General features: G+C 41.2%; 1 protein-coding gene across 1 annotated transcript in view; it reads right to left on the bottom strand.

Annotated features, from left to right (window-relative positions):
• The window catches only part of ELK3 (ETS transcription factor ELK3), a 60562-nt gene extending 38123 nt beyond the window's left edge, over positions 1-22439 (bottom strand). Inside the window, exon 1 of the mRNA XM_073327481.1 lies at positions 22005-22439. The gene's annotated coding sequence lies outside the window, so the exon portion shown is untranslated. The remainder of the gene's footprint in view (positions 1-22004) is intronic.
• Between the last annotated feature and the right edge of the window lie 716 nt (positions 22440-23155).

Below are 23155 nucleotides of genomic sequence, written 5' to 3' on the forward strand. Positions count from 1 at the left end.
ATATATACACTAGCCCAAGGAGTTAAAAAATCTGTTTATTTTATTACACAGGGAGCAGGCTCATAACCATATTGTTAAAAATACATTTTTATTTGAAGAAAAGGAGTACTTGTGGCACCTTAGAGACTAACCAATTTATTTGAGCATATAAATGCATCCGATGAAGTGAGCTGTAGCTCACGAAAGCTCATGCTCAAATAAATTGGTTAGCCTCTAAGGTGCCACAAGTCCTCCTTTTCTTTTTGTGAATACAGACTAACACGGCTGCTACTCTGAAACCTGACATTTTTATTTGAGTTTCTCCCCTATAATTAATAATATACAATATAAAGAAATATCCTGCACAATTTCAGTTTACATCTGGTGCCTCTTTGAAATGATAAAAAGCATCTGAAATCATCAACTTCTTTCACTCTGGGAAATTAAAAATATATTAAACTGTTTTAGACTTTTGTAAAACAAATCTCCTGGGCTAAAATCTTGAAGACAAAATTTCAATTGAAGAAATTAAGAAGGGTAAGGGGTTATGAAAACACCAACACAACCTTCACAATCATGATGACATGAATCATATTACTAGAACAGTTAAGACCCACAATGTGCCTTTCTTTGCTTTTAGAGCTGGACTACATCCTCTTCTCTGTATCAGTGGAAAGTTTAATTGGACCTTAACTGGTATAGAAGTGTGTTTGCTGCAGCAGATTCCTGACCCTTCAGTCCTGACCAAGAGCATGTATTATAGGTGGTACAGGTAGTGACAACTATAGCTAAGGTTGCCCAACAGTTTCCATTATAAAACCCTGTTTCCAGTTGCTTGTAACTTCCACAAACTTAAACTGTACAGGCTGAAATTTTCCATGCCGGCCATCTGCCTCGGGCTGATTTTATTATTATTTTTTTTAAAGTTTTAAATAAAATGGGTCAACTGTTTCCAAGGACGTGGTTAAGGAAGAATATATGGAGCTGTGGAAGAGGCGGAAAGCAGCAGGGGGATAGCAGCAGGGGAGGGGATAGGGCAGGGAAAGGCTGGGGGTGACAGAGTCCAAAGGGTCTGTAATCCCCATAGAACACTCCCCCGCAGAACCTGGAATAGTCTAATCATTCCTTTGCTGTCTAGCAAATAGCTGTGAAATCTACTGGCAAAGCATAGGTGTCCATCCCCTCTAGTCAATTTTGGCTTCTGTCTCTGTCCCTCAGTGGCCACGTGTAAAATGAGCATAATAGCATTTCACCTCTCAGGCGCTGCAAAGATGATTTCATTAATGTTTGTAAAGAATTAAGATACAGTACAGTAGATTCCAAATACTAGCAACCCCTCGGTGGAGAGTCAAAAGTTGCTATTAATCGACGGTTGCCAATAAGCAAAAAGGCGCCTTGTGGGGCTGCAGCCAAGGAACATACCTTCCCTGGCTGCAGCCCCGCAAACCTCCCTGCAGTCAGTGCTCAGCAAATCCCAGTGCTTCGTTCCAGCGCTGTGGCTCTGGAAGGAAGCGCTGGGACATGCAGAGCACCAACCGCAGACAGGTTTGCGGGGCTGCAGCCAGGGAAGGAAGCATTACAGCTGCACAACACCTCTCCCTGCACTCTCCAGGCTGCATTCTGCCCTGGCACTGAAGGCCCAAGCTTGGTACGTCCATGCACTTCCCTGACTGCAATCCCACTAGCGTGCCTGTGGACAGGGCTCTCTATAGGGAGCAGGGGTACTAGAATGTGCTGAGCCTGGACCCACAGCGCCAGGGCGGAACCTAGCACAAGGAGAGCACTGGGAGAGGTACAATGCAGCCCCATGGCCACCAGCACCCTGCTTCCTGTGGAAAGCCACCTCATCCAGCCTCCCGGCTGCCCTGCCTGCAACCTGCCTGAGTTCCACATGTACCAGAGCTTCCTCCCCTGGCTGCAGCCCTGTAAACCTCTGGGTGGCCTGGGCTTTCCACAAAGGAGTTGTCAATAGTTGGCATGCCTGTCGCCAATATCCTGACCAATTAACATTCTAGTCAACTGGACCGAATCGGTTCCAGGCAGAATGTTGTTATTAACAGGTTTACTATTAAGCAGAATCTATTTTGCTACAATAAGAGCCCCACAGAAAAGCCAGAGGAAATTAGTAGAGCTGGTTGGAAATCTCTGTCAGAATGATTTTCCAACAGAAAATGCAGTTTCTGCAAAATCAAAATTTTTGCTGAAAATTTTCAATTTTCTGTCAGGAAAATCTAAATGAAATATTTCATTTTGGGTGGGTTTGACCCAAATTGGAATATTTTGGTTTTTGAACTAAGCCGAAACATGTTGTTTCAAATCATTTCAAATCATTATTTGGGACCCCCATTCTCTCCTATGGGCTGGACTCCCCGGAGAACTACACCTTCCCATAATGCAATGTGGATTTCCCCCAATCGACCAACATGGTGCATCATGGTCAGATGGCTCTGCATGCATTACGGAAGATGCCATCAAGCCAGGAAGCCTAGCCCAGATAGGGAAATGGTGGCATCGAGCTCCCAAATTATAGTTCCTAGGAAGCAATGAGCCACTGTGGGACAATGTAGTTTAATATTGAACTAACTTGAAAAAAAGCATTTTGATACATTTTGACTTTGGCAATGTCAATGTTTACTTTCAATTCAATATGTCAAAACATTTTTATTTTGACATTTCTGAATCAAAATTTTGAAAATTTCCATTCCACAAAAAAAAAAAATCCACTTTTTGTCCCAATTTGGGAAAAAAACAAATGCTGAAATGTCAGAATTTCCCATGGGAATTCTTAATTTTGCTCAGCAAACCCAGAAATTAATAATTTTTTACTCAGTGCAAGGTTTGAATAGTGTATAATAAATAATGCCTGCGGCCACACATTGAATGATGAGTATAAAAAGAAATACTGACATGTAACTATTCAATGAACAACATCTATGCTGTGCACTGAATGAGTCAGGGGCTCTGTGGAAAATATTGTATGTGATCAAATAATTAAAGAATGTATAATAATGCATATGCACAAGGGGGCTGAATTAAGGTTGTACTGGCAACCTTAATTCTGGCATTCCTAACTTTTCAGTGGTTTCAGAGTAGCAGCCATGTTAGTCTGTATTCTCAAAAAGAAAAGGAGTATTTGTGGCACCTTAGAGACTAACCAATTTATTTGAGCATAAGCTTTCGTGAGCTACAGCTCACTTCATCGGATGCAAGTGAGCTGTAGCTCATGAAAGCTTATGCTCAAATAAATTGATTCGTCTCTAAGGTGCCACAAGTACTCCTTTTCTTTTAACTTTTGAGTGTTTGACTTTGCAACCTTAATGTTCTTTACATGTAGGGGTTTCTGATGTAGTACAGTTGTGGAAGGGACAAAATCACCCAGTGATGTTAGAAGTATTAGGTTGAGCTGAATAGTCTAATAAATTTTCCCCCAATGAACACAATCTCCATTGATAAAAATAATTATTGGTATAACAACTGGCTGCCAAAAAATTATACTTGGAAATAGAATATTTTATGGCAAAGGAATAATCTGTATAAAACAGGGATCCACAAACTTCTCAAGCAACTATCACAATTTACCAGACTGAGTGAGAAATGAATAGGTGCACAGCGCTGAGGCCCGAACTTGAGGTTCACCACTAAGATAGGAAAGAGGAGCCTAGAATACCAATGCTGACACTATGTGCCAGTGATTGGGAACCCACTTTAGAGTACACAGACAGGACTTTGATAAATATTATGAAAGATGCCTATCAAACTGCCTATTCTCAGAAATGCTCAGGAGATACAACAGCATTTATTGTTGATGAGCTATTACCAGCAGGAGAGTGAGTTTGTGTGTGTATGGGGGTGGGGGGGATGTGAGAAAACCTGGATTTGTGCTGGAAATGGCCCACCTTAATTATGCACATTGTAGGGAGAATGGTCACTTTGGATGAGCTATTACCAGCAGGATACTGAGTTTGTGTGTGTGGTTTTTGGGAGCGGGGTGAGGGGGTGAGAGAACCTGGATTTGTGCAGGAAATGGCCCAACTTTATTATCATGCACATTGTGTAAAGAGTTGTCACTTTGGATGGGCTATCACCAGCAGGAGAGTGAATTTGTGTGGGGGGGTGGAGGGTGAGAAAACCTGGATTTGTGCTGGAAATGGCCCACCTGGTGATCACTTTAGATAAGCTATTACCAGCTGGACAGTGGGGTGGGGGAGGTATTTTTTCATATTCTCTGTGTATATATAAAGTCTGCTACAGTTTCCACGGCATGCATCCGATGAAGTGAGCTGTAGCTCACGAAAGCTCATGCTCAAATAAATTGGTTAGTCTCTAAGGTGCCACAAGTACTCCTTTTCTTTTTTAGTAAGTCCCTAGGAATTCGTGTAAATTTTAAAGTCCATGGACATGATTCTGCATATCAACTAAGGTCAAAAGCAGCTGCTACTGACTTTAGAAAGTCCACTGCGGCCTGGGACTGAAAGCAAAAATCAAGGTATGGAACCTGGGTGAACAGATTAGTCAGGGAGGTTGAATGGAAAACCACAGAGGCTGCACAGTCTATCAGAGGCCAGTTAAGTCTGCAAAGCTTGGAATGGCTAACAGTGGTCAAATATGTACATGAAAAAGATTAAAACACAGGCCTAGCCAGAGCAGGGCAATTAATTTCACTAAATACATTAAGAAATTACCAAATCCTTTTGCAACCAGAGCAGCTGCAAAACATACAACTACTACACACGCTCACCCAGCCACCTCTCACCCTCCCATGCACACACGCGTATTTATGTCTCATACAGGAAAGTACTTGTTTTGCAGGCACACGCATTTCTCTTTAAACAGATGTCTTTCTTCTTTTCAACTGGTCTGGAAAAAGAGGGTATATTTTTTGTGTGTTTATTGCCTTTGTATCCTAATTCTGGCTAAGAGCACGTTTCTCTGAGCGGAGTGACGCTGTGCATTGTTAGGTCTCTCATTCACGTTAGCTTTCAGCTTCCTCTATTTCTGCAGGTTACAGGCAGGAAACTGGAAAATGGGCCACAGGAAACCTGGCCTCCTACATCTGTCCCAGTTTGTAATCGCAGCTCTGGTTTTATTTTGCTAAGTGTCTCAGGTTTGTTTTAACCCTTGAGAAGATGACTGCATTAGCTTGCAAAAGAACATGGCTATTTTGCTGTTAAATTACATTATTTTTATAAGGTTCTTTTGTTTTTTGATGTAGTTACTGGATACAAGAAATGATGAGAGAGTTGAGTAAATTTTTTAAACAAGACGATGTCTAGCAGGGGAAAAAAATCATTATGCAAGTTTAAAAAGAATTAATTTTTCACTGAAATGACCAAAATCTTTCAATTTATTGTAACTAACAGCGCTTAAAATAAATCAATATTTTTAGAGAAAAATACAGACAAATGTAATTTCTAGCTCATTTATCTTATCTATATATTTTCAATTTATAAACCTAGTGCAATGGTGAACATCTATATCGAAAGTTAACAACTTTCAGATGCTTTGCTTATGCCAATTTTTTTTTAATTTAATTGCAAACATAAGAAACATGCTGGTTGTGAAAGGGAAAATAAATATTGTTCTTGATAATATTAAAATTAATCAGGTATATTTGTTTTACACACGACTCCAGATGCAAATTTGAGCTGATGTTGATTTTGAGACAGGTTGTGTTTCTAGAATAATTAGCAAAATCATTACATTTTTCCCTTGATATTGGTTTGTGTAACAATCAATAGATCATGAGAGGTTAAAGAAAGTGGCGAGTACTATCCAAACAGCTGCACAGGAACATTGTAAAAGAAAAAGGCAAAAGTCTGAGTCAATCTTCAAATTATATTTCTCAACAGTTATGTTTCAAGGATGTCAAATAGGATGTGGTCAGTGAAAAGTTAGTATTTCTGCCAAAATGAAGAAAAAACAAATATTAGTTTGTTTACGTAGAAATTGTCAAATATTCAGCAAAGGAGATCTTACTACTAATTTAACTGACCTTGAAAAAATAAGCTAGCAAGTAAACGTGTAAATATACGTGTATTAACTTGATGAAGAACTTTCTCTGGTAAATGGCAATAGAACTAACTTATGCTGCAGTACACACCCACAGCACTTTAGGGAACTCTTTGTACACAATATAGTGAGTGTGTTGGTAATTTTTCCATATCCCGCAACTGGAAGGTTTCCTGCTAGAGCATCCTCAGAATTTTTCTATTGTGTTGAAACTGCAAAAACTTTCTAAATCAGGACTTCCTTCTATTATATTTTAGAGGTGTCTTTCTGGGAAATAAAGATTCAAGTCAAAAGGTAGGAATTCCTGCAGCACCACCCAGTGGAAACATTAGAAAAAGTTAAAGATTGACCCAACACAGAAGTTCTGAGATGGCTTCAGAAGAGCAGTAATACTGCCACACAATTAAGGTGTTTTAAGGGTGTGTCAAAAGACACAAGGCTTTGTTGCCTGCAGTGCTCAGCAGTGTTACATGAGATAAGCATGCTTCACCACTCATGTATAAGCAACTAAATAGTTTTTCCTTAACTTTTATTTTTGTAGGATCTTGTAATAAGAATTTAATTTAATAATTTACAGAGCATCTTCCTCCCCCCCCCCCAAAAAAAAAATCACCACCAGTCACTTGGGCTCTCTACAGTTTATCAGACAAAAACAATTAAAACGGCACAAAATAGACAACAGCCACTCCAAATACATTATTAAATAACAAATCTACATAATTATAAAGGAAGGGTACATACATGGGGACTAGCAGTTGCAGAAGAAAAACACTTCTGATAAAGCAACATCTTCAATAGATTTTTAAAAGTAGAGAGGGATGGACTGAGGCAGATGTCTATGAGTTCCACAGGCTTGGTCCCTTGCCACACTGAGGTGTGACGACAGAACCCCTATGATGTGACTGTCTTCAGAGTAGAGACACCCAAAAGGGTAAGCCTCAAAAAGCAGCCTTAACAAGAATGGAATATAAAGCCCTTAACATGAAGGAATGTGGCCTTTTCTTCCCTGTTAAGGGCTTTAATAAACAATGTGTTTAACTATTTCTAAGGCTTACCCATAAACAGAAGTGCATAAATCTATAATGGTTCCAAACATTCACCTTGGGATAAATGTAAAATTAATACAGACTCCTTATATTTCCTTCAGCTGCTCATATGGTGTACATCTGTTGCATGTTGGCAATACACTAAGTTGCAATCCAAGGGACTTCCAGATTCAAAGGCAGCCCTGTATCTTTATTCTCCCCATATGAATTTCTTTGTTACATTTTTGCCTGTGTCAGTGGGGCTCAGTTATAATTATTTTGTTCCGTTATATAAAATCTTTGAAAGTCTCCATTTTAAATGTTGAAAAAAATATACATTCAGTGGGAAAACAGCTAGATAAAGGCAGTGTTACTGCCACGTATTTAGATATTTGTTTGCAGGTGCAGATGCTACTTCTGAGGAGTTTACTCAACATATCCAATGACGCTTACTCCTAAAAGTAAATATGACTTCTTTACCGGTGAGCCTGTACTTTAACTAGTGTTTAAAAGCTTCCAATTTTGTGACAAGGTACAGAAAAAGAAGCTTTTATAATTGATATTGATGACTACAATGAGGAAATGCATTTTTAATAAGTTTATCAATACTGTAAATGTTCCCTGTATATTTACTGCTATTTTTATACAATATTTTTATTTTTAAACCAATCCTCCACTCTTAACTGACTTGTCTTTTACTAGAAACTCAGGAAAACGAACAGGTCTCTTAATACTTTGTCTAGAAAAGGATATGGTCAAAAGGAAAGGGAATGCAATTCTAGTAATTTAGTTTTGGCTTAGTTTGAAGATGAGACTGACACTTGAAACATAGTGAGCTGATGGCAACATATGTTGGCAGATTTAGCTACCCCTCTTCCGTAAATTGGTTTTTCAGAATGTGTTGGCTTAAGAAAGATGAATCATAAAATTATAAAATAGCACAAGCAGGTTATCTGTGTACTTACTCGTTGCACTGGGATTTAGTTGTATGATTATACTAAAAATTGCATGGTCTGATTTAGTAAAAGGCAATTTCTATACATATATAAACATTTGCATACACAGAGTCTCCTAAAAAAATAGCTGATGTTCCTTTGATAGCTATTATAGACTAATCCAAAATCATGAATCCCTTATTCACATTGGTGAGCAGTTACTCACAGGAGTAGTCAAGACCCACAGTTGCTGGTTTCCATAGGATTAGTCCTGTGACTAACTGTTCACCAGAATGAGTAATGGGTTAAAAATCTAGCCCTAAATTAAGAATCACTGGTATGTACTCCCATGTGTCTCAAATTCCAAGAATATTAGTTTCCTTCTCCCTTTCTCAGATACAAAATTGATCCACAAAAGTTCTGTTATGCCAAAAGCTATCCAGGTTCTGGTTTGCTCTAGTGCTAATGCTGAAGCCTAATGAAATAACTAACTTATCTCTTAGTCTGTACCATTTTTCACATACCTAGCACGCTGATAAGACCTACAGGTATCTACAGTTATCACCCAGCATCTTGTCTCTCACTTCATACATTAATATAAACACTAACATAGCTAGTGGGCTATAAATTACAGTTTAAGGTGTACGTTATTTAAACAAAAAAAAAAAATCTGATCATTGTCTTCCAGGATTCATAATATCCTGTGTACTTAAATCAATTCCCATGGTTGCTGCAAACTATGAAGAAGAGAGGGAAGGAGCATCACTTAAATTTTTGCCACAAACATCACTATAGAAAAAGTGCCTAAATCACAAAGCTTTAGAACAGGTTTCAGAGTAGCAGTCGTATTAGTCTGTATTCGCAAAAAGAAAAGGAGTACTTGTGGCACCTTAGAGACTAACCAATTTATTTGAGCATGAGCTTTCGTGAGCCGGCCGCATCTTGAGCTACAGCTCACTTCATCGGATGCATTCAGTGGAATATACAGTGAGGAGATTTATATACACACAGAACATGAAAAAATGGGTGTTTATCATACACACTGTAAGGAGAGTGATCACTTAAGATGAGCTATTACCAGCAGGAGAGCGGGGGAGGGGTGGGGGCGGGGAAAGAAAACCTTTTGTAGTGATGATCAAGGTGGGCCATTTTCAGCAGTTAACAAGAACGTCTGGGGGGGGGGGAGAAGGGGAATAATCATGGGGAAATACTTTTACTTTGTGTAATGACTCATCCACTCCCAGTCTCTATTCAAGCCTAAGTTAACTGTATCCAGTTTGCAAATTACTTCCAATTCAGCAGTCTCTCGTTGGAGTCTGTTTTTGAAGTCTTTTTGTTGTAATATTGCGACTTTTAGGTCAGAGATCGAGTGACCAGAGAGATTGAAGTGTTTTCTTTCCCCGTCCCCGTCTCCCCCCCCCCACGCTGGTAATAGCTCATCTTAAGTGATCACTCTCCTTACAATGTGTATGATAACACCCATTTTTTCATGTTCTGTGTGTATATAAATCTCACTGTATTTTCCACTGAATGCATCCGATGAAGTGAGCTGTAGCTCACGAAAGCTTATGCTCAAATAAATTGGTTAGTCTCCAAGGTGCCACAAGTACTCCTTTTCTTTTTGTGAAAGCTTTAGAAATTACATTTGTTCACCAACTAATCTGTTAACATCTCTGCAGCTTTCCAGGACACACAGCAAGAATATTATTATTATATTATATATAATGTTATATATATTATTATTATTTCGTGCAACTGTATATTGCATCGTGGATGAGGTATTCGGTCACTCTCGTCAAATAAGATCTAAAGACTATAGCCACTATCCTCAGGCCTTGCCATGCTGCATAGCAAAAGGGGATGTATGCAACCTTTGTACTCCCCCAATCTTGGAGCTGACTGGGGATCAGTTCAGCCACTGTTGTACATTAGAGTAGCCTGGGGCTGCTCTAATTTGCAAACAGCTTTAACCTCCATGGCGCCTGTAGCAAACAGAGATCACTGGAATGAGGCAGTGGTGTAATTAGGCTCCCTATGCCAGCCCTACTCCACTGAAGGATTTTCCTCAACTGACCATTTAGACAAGCTTTAAGTCTACTCTGAGTCACCAGAGTAGGATAAAGCAGTCTTCATAGAGGCCAAGATCTGACCCCTATATCTAGAAGGTAAACCCAGATTCTGATCTCAGTTAAACTAGTGTAATCTGAAACTACTCCTCTGAAGTCAGTGGAGTTTTTCCAGACTCCACTAATGTAACTAAGATCAGAATTTGTCTCTCCCTTCTATATAACTTCTAATATTATTCATTCTTCTATGGCATTACTGTATTGTTTTGCTCAGAAAAGCTGACTGAAGTAGATTGTAAACTTTTGGAATCTGTTTGTACTAGCACAAAGGGGGCCGCTGAACACCATTTCAATATAAATTGTTTAATAGTTGGAATACATACCAGGACCTTTCTCAGAAAGCTCAGGCTGAAAGATACTCAATTAACTCTATTTGTACAGAACAGACTGATGATAAAGGGATATGAGGAGATATTACAGTGAAATGCTGCCACTAGAGACATGTATGTTGTAATAGATCTCTGTTCTGCAGATGTATTAGCACGTCAGTTGTTTCACAAAACTAGCAGGGTGAAACTTTTACAAGACCATATTTAAATAATTTTAACAAATATCCTAAGTAGATGATTGTACAAATGTAAAAATACTAGGTTTTAAACAAACTCCTATTTATGGTTTGGTTTTGCCAGTATTTTCAAGAAAAACTTCATCTTGCAAGATGGCATTTTACACAGAGCTAATACTTAGCCCATCTTCTATGTTAACACTGAGAGAGCCCTTTATACATTTTACAAAATTTTTTAAAGATTGAAAAACATGTGCCTAGGGAGATTGTGACAATGATTCATTACGTGACTTAAACAGCATTTCTGTTAGCAGCTAACACTGTAGTATGTTTAAAAATAAATGCAGGCAACATTTTAAACGGCCATGCATACTGGTATAGAACATTGTGAAGGGTGAGAGAGACAGGATTTTCTCTGTTATTACCCTTGCAGTTAGGATGTTAATAAACCTGAGGTATGACATTAAGATAGTACACATTTCAAAAACCCCAGAAAATGAGTCAGTGTTGCTGCTCTGTATTTGGAACCCTCTGATATGGAATAATAAATTGGCATAGACAGCCCAAGACAAGGTTGAAATGGTTCTGTTCCATGAAACAGGATTTGGGGAGCTCATACAGGGACCAGCATCCTCTGCACGCCACGAAGTTGCTCTGCATATCCTGACACAAGCTTTTGAAACAGGGCTATGACGCACCAGGAAGACCTTTGGCCCCTGTAGGGGCAGGCATAGGAGTGTCAGGATCTACTACAGTCCCACTAAGGGCTACACTAGCAAACACTTTATCATGTGCTTAACTTAAAGCATGCAAGTAGTCCCATGACATTAATAGGAGTAGTCATATACTCAGAGTTAAGTATGTGTTCAAATGCAGTTGCAAAACGGCTTGTGGCCTGCAGAAGGATTCCTTATCCCTCATCTCAAGAAGGGAGTTAGCCAACTGATACGTATCTCTGGGGCACCTCTAACTTACTGCTATTGATTAAATTTGGGGAGCAAAAGAGGCACTTTCTCTGCTGGGAGTTTGCCATTGAGTTTGATAGGACTCTGAGCTGGTTGCTGTGTTTTGAAATCTAGACTTGGTTGCTGACTGTCCGGGTTATGTTGCCCTGCAGTTAGGTAAATTAGTGCCCCCTTTCTAGCAGGGGCTCTTAGAAGTGAGAGCAGTGCAGTTTTTAACTGGATAGAGCAGTGATAAGAGGTGACTGAGAGAGAAGGGTTGAGTCACCCAGTGGCTGGTGAGATGAAGGCAGCTTCAAGACTAAGGCTTGTTCATCAGTGAAGGAACGCAGGGCAGCAGGGTTGGTTTTTTTTCCCCTTTACTTAACTTGCAGGTACTATACAACAGTGGTTCTCAACCGGGGGTATGTGTACCTCTGTGGGTACACAGAGGTCTTCCAGGGATACATCAACTCATCTGGATCTTTGCCTAGTTTTACAACAGGCTACATAAAAAGCACTAGCGAAGTCAGCACAAACTAAAATTTCATACAGACAAAATGAGAAAGTAAGCAATTTTTCAGTAATAAGAAAAGGAGTACTTGTGGCACCTTAGAGACTAACCAATTTATTTGAGCATAAGCTTTCATGAGCTACAGCTCACTTCACCTTAGAGGCTAACAAATTTATTTGAGCATAAGCTTTCGTGAGCTACAGCTCACTTCATCCGATGAAGTGAGCTGTAGCTCACGAAAGCTTGTGCTCAAATAAATTGGTTAGTCTCTAAGGTGCCACAAGTCCTCCTTTTCTTTTTGCGGATACAGACTAACACGGCTGCTACTCTGAAACTTTTCAGTAATAGTGTGCTGTGACACATCTGTATTTTTATATCTGATTTTGTAAGCACATAGTTTTTAAGTGAAGTGAAACTTGAGGTGTGCAGGACAAATCAGATTCCTGAAAGAGGTACAGTAGTCTGGAAAGGTTGAGAACTACTGCTCTACAAGGAAGAACCTGCCATGGGAGGAAAACGGCATGTCACCAACACCACCACTTGCTCTTTCTCTCTCCCTGCATCTGTGGGGTCCCGCATCAGACAGGCATCCTGATCCTGGAGGCTTCCATCCAAGCCCTGGCTTTGACTTACTGGGACTGAGGCCTGCATGTCCCTGTTGACGAAAGACTGACAGGGCAATGACCCGGTGCGAGAGGTGTCTGTTGGTGGAGTCCCTCGGGAAACAGGTAAGAAGAGCTGCAGGAAGATGTAGCATCAGTGTAGCATCCAGGAGTGTGAGGACTTCATCAACAGGACACAACTGGAAACATCTCGGATGGAGGATGTTAGCCAACTACAGATGACTACACCAGCACCAGAGGAAGAAGGAAAACTGGATGCTGTACAGGGAGGAGACTGGCTACTGGCCACCTTGGGCAATAGACAGTGCTTCACCCCCACCCAGGTCCACTGAGGTGAATGAACTGTACATCATACTGGCAACAGGACACAAGGAGAAGAGCTCAATGGCTGAGGAGGAAGAGCCACCTGCTCCCAAAGCTGGGAGGCTCACAGTCACTGCACTTAGGAAGAGTAGGTGTACGGTGCTGGTGGTTGGGGCCTCCTTTCTGAAGGAGACGGAGGCATCCATCTGCTGACCTGACGTGATTTCTGCAAAGGTGTGCTGCCTGCCTGCAGCCCACATCTGAGATGTTACGGAAAGGTTGCTGAGGCTCATCCATCCCTCTGACCACTACCCAGTGTTACTCGTCCATGTGAGCACTAATGATACTGCTAAGTATGACCCTGAGCACAGGACTCCAGAAGCAAGAGTGAAGGCATGCAGATTGTGTTCTGATCCATCCTCCCGATGGAGCGTAAGGGCCCAGGCAGGAACACATGCATTCTACAGATGAATGCACGGCTATGCAGATAGTGTTGATAAGAGGGCTTTGGCTTCCTCGACCATGGGATGCTGCTCTGGGAAGAGGGTCTCCTGACCAAGAAGGGGAAGAGCACCTTCGTGCACAGACTCACCAACCTAGAGAGGAGGTTTTAAACCAGGTTCAAAGGGGGCAGGGGACAAAAGCCCACAGGTAAAAATTAAAAAAAGGCAACCTTAACGGAGGGTTAGATGTTGGGGGAAGAGGGGAGCATGGAAAATTACAATAGGGTCACAGGAGAAAAAAGAGGGACATCAGCAGAGGAATTTCCTCAATATCTTAGATGTACAAATGCAAAGAGAATAAACAGGAAGAACTGGAAATATTAGTATATAAGCTAAATTAAGTCTTCACTGGTGTCACGGAGACTTGGTGGGATAAGTTCCATGACTGGAATATTGTTATAAAAGGGTATAGCTTGTTCAGGAAGGACGGGCAGGATAAAAAGAGAGTAGGTGTTGCCTTATACATCAAAAATATGAACTTGTTCAGAGATCCAGAAGGAGGTCAGAGCAGACCAATTGATGTCTCTGCGTAAAGATGAAAGAGGTAAAAAGTAGGGGTGACATCATCGTAGAGAGTCTACTAAAGACCACCAAATAACAGAAATATCCCAAACACAAGATCCGGTAGTAATGGGGGACTTTAACTACCCAGGCATCTGTTGGAAATGTAATATGGCAAAACACAGAACTTACAATCAGTTCTTGAAATGTATTGGGGACAACTTTTTGTTTCAGAAAGTGGAAGTAGTAACCAGGGGGTCAGCCATTTTATACATGATTCTGATCAACAGGAAGGAATTGGTAGCAATTTGGAGTGAAAGTGCCCATGAAATAATAGATTTCATGATTATAAGAAAAAGAAGGAGTAAGAGCAGTAGAATAAGGACAACAGATTTTAAAAAAAGCAGACTTTAACAGACTCCAAGAACTGGTAGATAAGGTCCCATGAAAAGAAAATCTAAGGGAAAACAGAGTTAAGGAGAGCTGGCAGTTGCTCACTGAGATAATATAAAAGGCACAACCGCAAACTATCCTGATGCAAAGGAAAGATAGGAAGAATTGTAAGAGGCCAACATGGCTGTAACACAGGGGAGGGCAAACTTTTTGGCCCGAGGTTGCGAAACTGTATGGAGGGCCGGGTAGGGAAGGCTGTGCCTCCCCAAACAGCCTGGCCCCCCTCCCCCTCCCACTTCCCGCCCCCTGACTGCCCCCCTCAGAATCCCTGACCCATCCAAACCCCCTGCTCCATGTCCCCCTGACCGCCCCCTCCCAGGTCCCTAACCGCCCCCTGGGACCCCACACCCTATCCAACCCCCCCGTTCCCTGTCCCCGACTGCCCCAACCCCCTATCCACAACCCTACCCCCTCCAGGACTCCCACGCCTATTCAACCCCACCCCCCTCCTCCGTCCCCTGACCGCCCCCCTCCCCCGAACCTCCGCCCCATCCAACCCCCCCGCTCCCTGTCCCCTGACTACCCCCTCCCGGGACCCCAGCCCCTAACTGCCCCCCCTGGGACCCCATCCAACCACCCCCTGCTCCCTGACTGCTCCCTGTCCCCTAGCTGCCCCCCGGGACTCCCTGCCCCTTATCCAACCTCCTCCCCCCACCGCTCCCTGCCCCCTTACCATGCTGCTCAGAGCCGCAGGACTGGAAGACACAATGCCCAGCTGGAGCAAGCCCTGCGGCGGAGGGGGGACAGCAGGGGAGGGGCCAGGAGCTCAAGGGCCGGGCAGGACAGTCCCGTGTGCCGGATGCGGCCCATGGGCCGTAGTTTGCCCACCTCTACTGTAACAGGAGCTCTTTAATGACCTAAAAATCAAAAAGGAATCCTACAAGAAGTGAAACATGGACGAATGGCTAAGGGGGAGTGTAAAAAAAAAAAAAGCACAAGCACATAGAGCCAAAATCAGAAAGGCTAAGGCACAAAATGAGTTACATTTAGCAAGGAACAAAAAAGGCAATAAGAAGAGGTTCTTTAAATACATTAGGAGCAAGAGAAAGTCAAGAAAGTGTAGGTCCTGTACTTAGCACGAAAGAGAGCTCATAACTGATGACATCAAGATGGCTGAGGTGTTTAATGCCAATTTTGTTTCAGTCTTCACTAACAAGGTTAATGGTGACCAGATACACAACACAATTAATATTAAAAACAAGGGGAAAGGAATGCAAGCCAAAATAGGGAAAGAATATTTAGATAAGTTAGATGTATTCAAGTCATCAAAGCCTGATTAAATTCATCCTAGGCTACTTAAGGAACTAACTGAAGCAATCTTGAAACCATTAGCAATTATCTTTGAGAACTCATGAAGGACGGGTGAGGTCCCAGAGGACTGGAGAAGGGTAAACATAAAAAGGGAGAACAAAGAGGTCAGAAAGGAATTAGGTCAGTCTGACTTCAATACCTGGAAAGATACTGGAACAAATTATTAAACAGTCAATTTGTAAGCAAGAGTGGCTACTCAGGCTTAGCATGGGGCACAGAATCTAGTCCCTAGTTAACTTTTTTCACACAGTTTATGGATATACCTCCTTGAAGAATGTAAGTATCAGTCTATGATAAAGTAGACTGCAAAAGCATCAGTAATGCTAGTGGGTCAAAATCAGATATGGTATTAACAGGTGTAACTCCACCGGAGTTGATAAAGATGACTTCAGTGGAGTTCTGCTTACACCAGGCTACACTTGGGCCATTTTGTTCTTAAGTACATCACTTAAGTTAAAGCTGCTACTGAAGTATGTAGTTTTAAAATAGACAGGGAGATACTGGCCATCTCTATTACAGAAACTGAACAGACCAACAATTTCAGGATAGATTTCTGGATTGCATGTCCCACTATAATAATTTTAAAAATCAGAACTTCACTAGAAGAACACATAGGGTCCATATACTGGCATTATATGATACTGAATTAATCAGTAGTTAGTGGGTCAGTGATGTTATTGAATGTAGTGCTTGTTACAGGAATTTTTTTTGTTATATTATGTTGTTTAGAAAACCAACAAAAGTATTTTCCAAAAATGGATCCAAGCTAAAGTCTCTTTTTAAAGATAAACCATTTAAAAACTTTAATTCTGAAGAAGCTACCATTAAATGTAAACATAATGGATCCAAAAATGGATCCAAGCTAAAGTTACCATTAAATGTAAACATAATGGATCCAAAAATGGATCCAAGCTAAAGTCTCTTTTTAAAGATAAACCATTTAAAAACTTTAATTCTGGAGAAGCTACCATTAGACATAAAAATGTAAACATAACCATTTAAGTAAATGCTGAACAAAGACAAATATGCATATTGTTTTAGGAAAGTACACACACAAGGTATACTTTATGTCTCATCTGGTTTGTTTCCATACGTTTACCATTTTATTTTTGTGTGTAGTGAGCTGGACTTTCTGTTCCTACTTCCCAACATTCTGCTGCAAATCGTGACTAATTCTTAAATCATACATAATTCAACAAAATACTTCAACATGAGAACAGATACGTTCAGTCTTTCAAGAACTCTCAACAGTCTCAAAAATATTAGCTGATTCATTACACAAGCTACAGACCAAGTAAACATCTGCCTAATGATTCAGGGTTATATGATTCCTTATTGTGGAAAACAGTGAGGAAAAACTCCATAGAAAATTACGACTACAAATCAGTAGTGGGATCCACAGAATAGTGTTTTCAAAAGCACATTAGCAACAGCCTGTTGTAATTGCCATTGGGTGTGGTCACAAAAGACATGTAGCAGTTGAAAACCAGCAGAAATCTTGTTGGAACTGGCACATAATAGACCCATGTCCTGGAATCAATTTGGTGGCTCTAACAGAAATTCAGAAGTCAATATTCACACGCAATCTAGATTGGAATAAAATCACCATAAGAAGGCTATGTGGATTGATAATCAGTCCAGATTTCAAACACATCCAATCAGTCATGCCTTTATGTGATGGACTGGTTGATCAAACAAGTTTTTTCCATCTCTAGTTTATCTTATTCTGTGACACAGGACTCTTTGGCCCACAGAGGACCACAAATGGGTATACAAACTTCTTAATGATTTGTCACTAACATGTACTGCCAACTAAGACAGGCTTAGCTTACAGTCCCTTTTTCCTAGAAAATTACTCTTTCTACAGATAACATGCATCATAAATAACTGTGTACTAGGCTTCCTCCTCTGTTAGCAAACACCACAATCCCCTTTTTCATCCATAGCCAAATCTTATGTTACTTGAAAGTCTATTGCTTTTCAGTCTCCTGAAACTGGCATGACATCATATAACTGCATTTCCCACACCTAAGACTCTGCACCCATATTTTTCATGCATCTTTGTTACTTAGCTTCCCTATGTATGATGCATTGTATGAGAGCATATCACCCTCAATCACTGCATGGGGCTCAATGCATCTGTGTGAACCAACAAATTAATACAACATTTTCATTGTATAATAATTCTCTCATAACAAAAAACATTTAAATTCTGTTGTACCTCAATATCAGGTTTATAAAATCACCTGATTGCTACTACTCTCCTATAACATTCCCCCATCCTACACACACACCCTGAGTTGGCATCCATTCCAAAAATGGGATTACAAGGTGAGTGTACAGCTGACACAATCAAATTTACTGTATAAAGAAAGACAAAACTTCAGCCTCTGGAGTAAAATACTTACTTTGTAATCATGACTTAAGTTAAATGAAATACCATCACCTGAATGGAGTAAGACGCACTATGAATCAGCGAGTAGTAAGTCTCTCTAATGATTGAAAGTAAAACTGATTGTATCTCTAGAAGTAAAGGATAGGTACGTGTGTAGTGTTTTGTAAACTTATTTGTAAGGAGGATTATTTATTTTATTTATTTGAGATTGTGCTATTTGTCTTGGTCTACTACATGTAAGTGGTAATGTGACATAAAAAGGGTACATGGATTCCCAGTGTGTAAAAAAAATTTCTTTACAAGGTACAGCTCTTGGAAATGTTTCAGTTTATAAATATTCTGAGAAAAAACAAATGTATGCAACTCTGATAGTAGAAATATTAGGTAAATATAAAATGAATAATCACTGTAGGTAATGATATATACTTTTTTCTTAATCACTTTTTTATTTTACAAACAAAATATTTAAGGAATGAGATAATATAATAAATACACATAGAAAGCATTTTTATAATTTAAGGGGAATTGCATTATTCATGAGTGGAAGAAAATAAAATTTAGACTTTTTCTCCCCACACTTGAGTCAATGTATTTTATTTATAAAACACTTGTGGATTGTGCTTTACTATTTATTTCAAATATGTAGTACATACAACTGATATATTACCATTTTCATGAACATCATTATGAAGGCATCAAGATGTTTTCACTTATTCTGAATTAAATCAAATTCATATAATTAACATATACTCTAAATATGTGTAGTCTATATAGACGCAACAGATGGGATTTTGAAATTCCAACAATATTTACATAACCCTGCTAATTAAACTAAAGTGTAGATTTAACAAACAGAGTTCATGTTTAATGTTACAGACAGTCTAATAGGGCTTTTGGTGTCACAGAATATTCACTGGATTATAACTTGTACTGTTTGGTTCCTACCCAACAGACTTTGAAATATTAAATGTTCCCAGTAATATGGTTATCTCTTGAAAACTCAGATTTTCACAGAAAGATGAACTCTCTGAAAAGAGAAATAACACTTACTGTCTGAAGATTATTTTTGATAGCTGACCAGGGATTAGGCATTTTCTATGTTTAATATATATCATCTCTAAAGTTCTAGTGTGACCGCGTATGAAATGAATGTCTCTCTCACTCTGGCTGTAGTGGGCAGTAATCCACCAATGAAATTGCCTTACAGTGTGGCATTGGTCAAAAATCTCTTCTATACAGAAAAACTTAGCACAGGATGAACACAGAAAGTAAAGGAAATGCTGACGATCATCTCAGGTAAAGACGTGTTATTAATTCTTCATTCAATCATCATATTTTTGCACAGTATTTAGTAGCTAAAAGGTGTCAAATGCAGTGTTCATGGCATTACCACGTTTATCATACATATTTTTCTTTTACATACTTTTTGGATATTTTTTATGTCAGAAAACACTTACAACTAACACTTCATTTTCTTTGTTATATTCTTTGTTTGCTCCATGCTCCCTTTGTACAACTTCTTACTTTAAATTAAGTAAGTATTTTTGGGGGCAGGGAGAATATCTTTGTGTGCAATAAGGCACCAATTTTGAATAGAGCCTTTGTGCCCTACTGCAGAAGACATAAATAATAATAAAGCCACTTTACAAACCACATAAATTGAAAGGCATAAACATGAATTAGATGCCAATTTAAAATTAACCAAATAAAGTGACAATGCAACAAGATTCTGTCCTTTTGTCCACTCACCACAGTTCTAATGTACCCATCACCATAGTGGCCTAGCACCTACCAGCAAGAGTGTAGTTTTTATCTGAAAAAAATCTATGCAAATCCATAAGTTCATCAGAGAGGTCTGGAACATGTTTAGCTAAGTACAACCTCCTAAATATCCCCCTTTTCATACAAACCCTCCCACAACTATCGAATATTTGTAAAGTACATTTATGCTTAAAGTTCTGAAACTAACCAAGATTTTGCAAAAGCAAAATATTAGATGCCTTTTTGTTAGAAATTAAAATGACACCACTTTTTTTTTTTTGAAGTTGAAGACCCCCATGCCTGAAAAGATGCTGCACTGAATAAACTGGTCTGAGTCCTATACCCCTAAGTAAATAAACATGTAACTTGTCTTCCTTTCAACTGCAATGGTAGAAAGGCTGACAGGGCTTCACAAAACCCTCCTGTGTTAGGGAACGGAAACTCCTAATGAGATTAGTTGGTGTGTGTGTGCAGACATTACTTAGCCATGACTAAATGGGCTCTCTTCCTGCAGCCAGTGGAAAATTCATGGAACTTTTTCCCCCTGCAGCATCAGAGTCCCTCTAACCTTCAGCAAAGCCAGATCCAAAAACAACTCTCCACTTTCTCTCCCCCCACCCCGCGAAATGTATCAAAATGGGCCAGAAGGGCTTTTGGGGAGGGGGGACCTAAGAGAGAGGGGGAGGGCAAGAGAGGAACTCTGAAGACGACAAAGGAAACTGTAAAAAGACCAAATACATAAACCTGAGAAGGAGAAAACCACAGAGTTTCTTTGTGAGCTGCAGTGACTCATTTTCAAGATGTTGTCTGCTGCCAGTTTCAAACCGGAAGCGCATGGCAATTAGTCTTGCTGTTTCCAGACAAGCCTGAAACTCTCCCGACACTTTTTTTTTTTAAATCCCCCCTTTCCAGTTTCTGCAAGAACTCTCCTCCCCCCACAGCCCCCTTCGCCCCTTGCAGAGGCTGCGGGGATCGCCACACACTGCCCCAGCGCCTGGGCGTGTTGACAAACACCCAGACCCCTCCCCCAGTCACTACTGTGATTATTTTAATTTTAAAAATGGCCCACGTGGCCCAGCAGCTGGGACGCCCTAGGCAGCGAGTGAATGCAAAGCGCACCCCAAAGGGCTTCCTGGGCAGTCAGTTATTTCTATCTCTGATTTATGCTCCCTCCCCAGAGAGCCCTGGCAGACAGTGGCCCCCTGCCTCTCGTCCCAGGCAGACCCTGACCCCTTCCTGCCCCCCAAACACAGACACTTCTCTCTCCCCTCGTCTTCTTCCCCTTTTAGCCAGGCAACTATTCCTCGCCTCCTCTCTCCCTTCCCCAGCCAGGCCAGGCAGTGACCCCCTGAACCCCAGTCAGCCGGGGCCTCCTCTGTCCCCAGACAAGGCAGAGACCCCCTTGCTCCCCTCAGGCAAGGCAGAGACACCCCCCCTTTGCTCCCCTCAGGCAAGGCAGTGACCCCCCCTTTGCTCCCCTCAGGCAAGGCAGAGACCCCCCCTTTGCTCCCCTCAGGCAAGGCAGAGACGGCCCCCCCTTTGCTCCCCTCAGGCAAGGCAGAGACACACACCCCCTTTGCTCCCCTCAGGCAAGGCAGAGACGGCCCCCCCTTTGCTCCCCTCAGGCAAGGCAGAGACACACACCCCCTTTGCTCCCCTCAGGCAAGGCAGAGACCCCCCCCTTTGCTCCCCCCAGACAAGGAAGAGACACCCCCCCTTGCTCCTCTCAGGCAAGCCCCCGCCGTGCTGCCAGGTATCCCTCGCGGGGCTCCGGGCCCTGTCCCCCGAGTTACCACCAGGGATTTCTGCCTTAGAGTCAAGAGTTTGCTCTGGGTTCCCTTGCACGGACTGCCCGAGAAGCTGATGTCCCCGCACCCAGCCCGGGCCCCTTCCAGCCACATTGTCCTTTATCAGCAGATTAAAAGCCAGAAGGGAAACACTCTGTGTGGTGCCTGTGGGAAGAGCAGCCCCTTGGGCCCCGCAGCGCGGCTGCATCCACTCTCCTAGTTGCCCGTCTCTTACAGCTCGTCTGGCTCCCCTTTGCTCTCATTCCCCGCCACCTCCCCAAGTCCCCAAAACTTTGCACTACTTAGCCCAAGCTCAGAAGCACTTTTACATACCCAGAGCCTGGTGGACTTTTCCAATCTCTCCTTGTAGTTTAAAGGAAGCTGGGTAAAATCCCCTGGTTTTCCATGCTGACAGTCTTCTGCAAGCGCTCTGTTGCTCTTGTAATGAGATCCTGGTTTTTTTCTTTCTTTTTTTTTTTTTTTTTTTTTTTTTTTCTTTCTTGGTTGGTGTGTATGTGTGTGTGAGAGCAGGAAGTTGGAGCAGTCAGACAGAGAGCCGGCTCACTTCCTTTCCTGCATTATTCCCCAGGCGGTTTGCAGTCTGTGTAAACAGGCTTTTCCTCCCCTCTCCCCTCTCTCTGGCCGCTGATGTGCAGCATTGCTGTAATATAAGACACACACATAGTAAAATGGTAACGGTAACTACACACACACACACACACAAGGAGCTCCAGCAGCTCCCTCTGACCTCCACCTCTTCCTGTTCTACACCCCAGGGGAGGAGCTTCAAACAAGCTCAACAAACTGGCCCATGAACAGCCTCTACTAAGAGCATAAAGTGGCTTTGCAAAATAATCAGCTTTTCCAAAGACAGTGGCTCAGAGCTGTTAAAGATGAACACGACCATGTTAATATTATTTATTAGTAATTATTACTTCTTGTTAAGCATTAACAGTGCATTGAGCACTCTACAAGACTGCGAGAAGACATGGCGTTTGTCCCAAGGAATGTGTAATCTCCAGATTTGATCTGCAAAGCACTGAGCACCCTCAACTTCTATTGATTTCAGTGGCAGCATCACAGTATTCAGCACCTTGGAAGAGGTTGACCACTTCTCAGAACTGAACCTTAAATAGACAAACACCTCAAAATACATAAACAACACCAAACATATCTAGTGTTAAAAACAAACTGGAAAAAGACAAACAAACCATATTTAAATAATCCAAGTGTGCTCAAAATCTGGATTGAAAATCCCAAATCGGATTCTATGGTTTTTGGTTTGGCTCATTATAAAGACAGGCCATTTGTGAAATTCAGATCTGGGTTCAGATTTTGAACCCATTTGAGGATGTTCAGAACAAGGATTTTGGTTCAGACTCATCTCTATTAAAAATAATAAGCATACACCATTTGGAGTTTAAATCATCTTTCCATGTATTGCATGTGTCTTTCCTGTACTGTCTTTTTCTGATGCTGATCGT

Source organism: Lepidochelys kempii, chromosome 1, assembly GCF_965140265.1.
Source record: "Lepidochelys kempii isolate rLepKem1 chromosome 1, rLepKem1.hap2, whole genome shotgun sequence".
Taxonomy (NCBI): Eukaryota; Metazoa; Chordata; order Testudines; family Cheloniidae; genus Lepidochelys; species Lepidochelys kempii.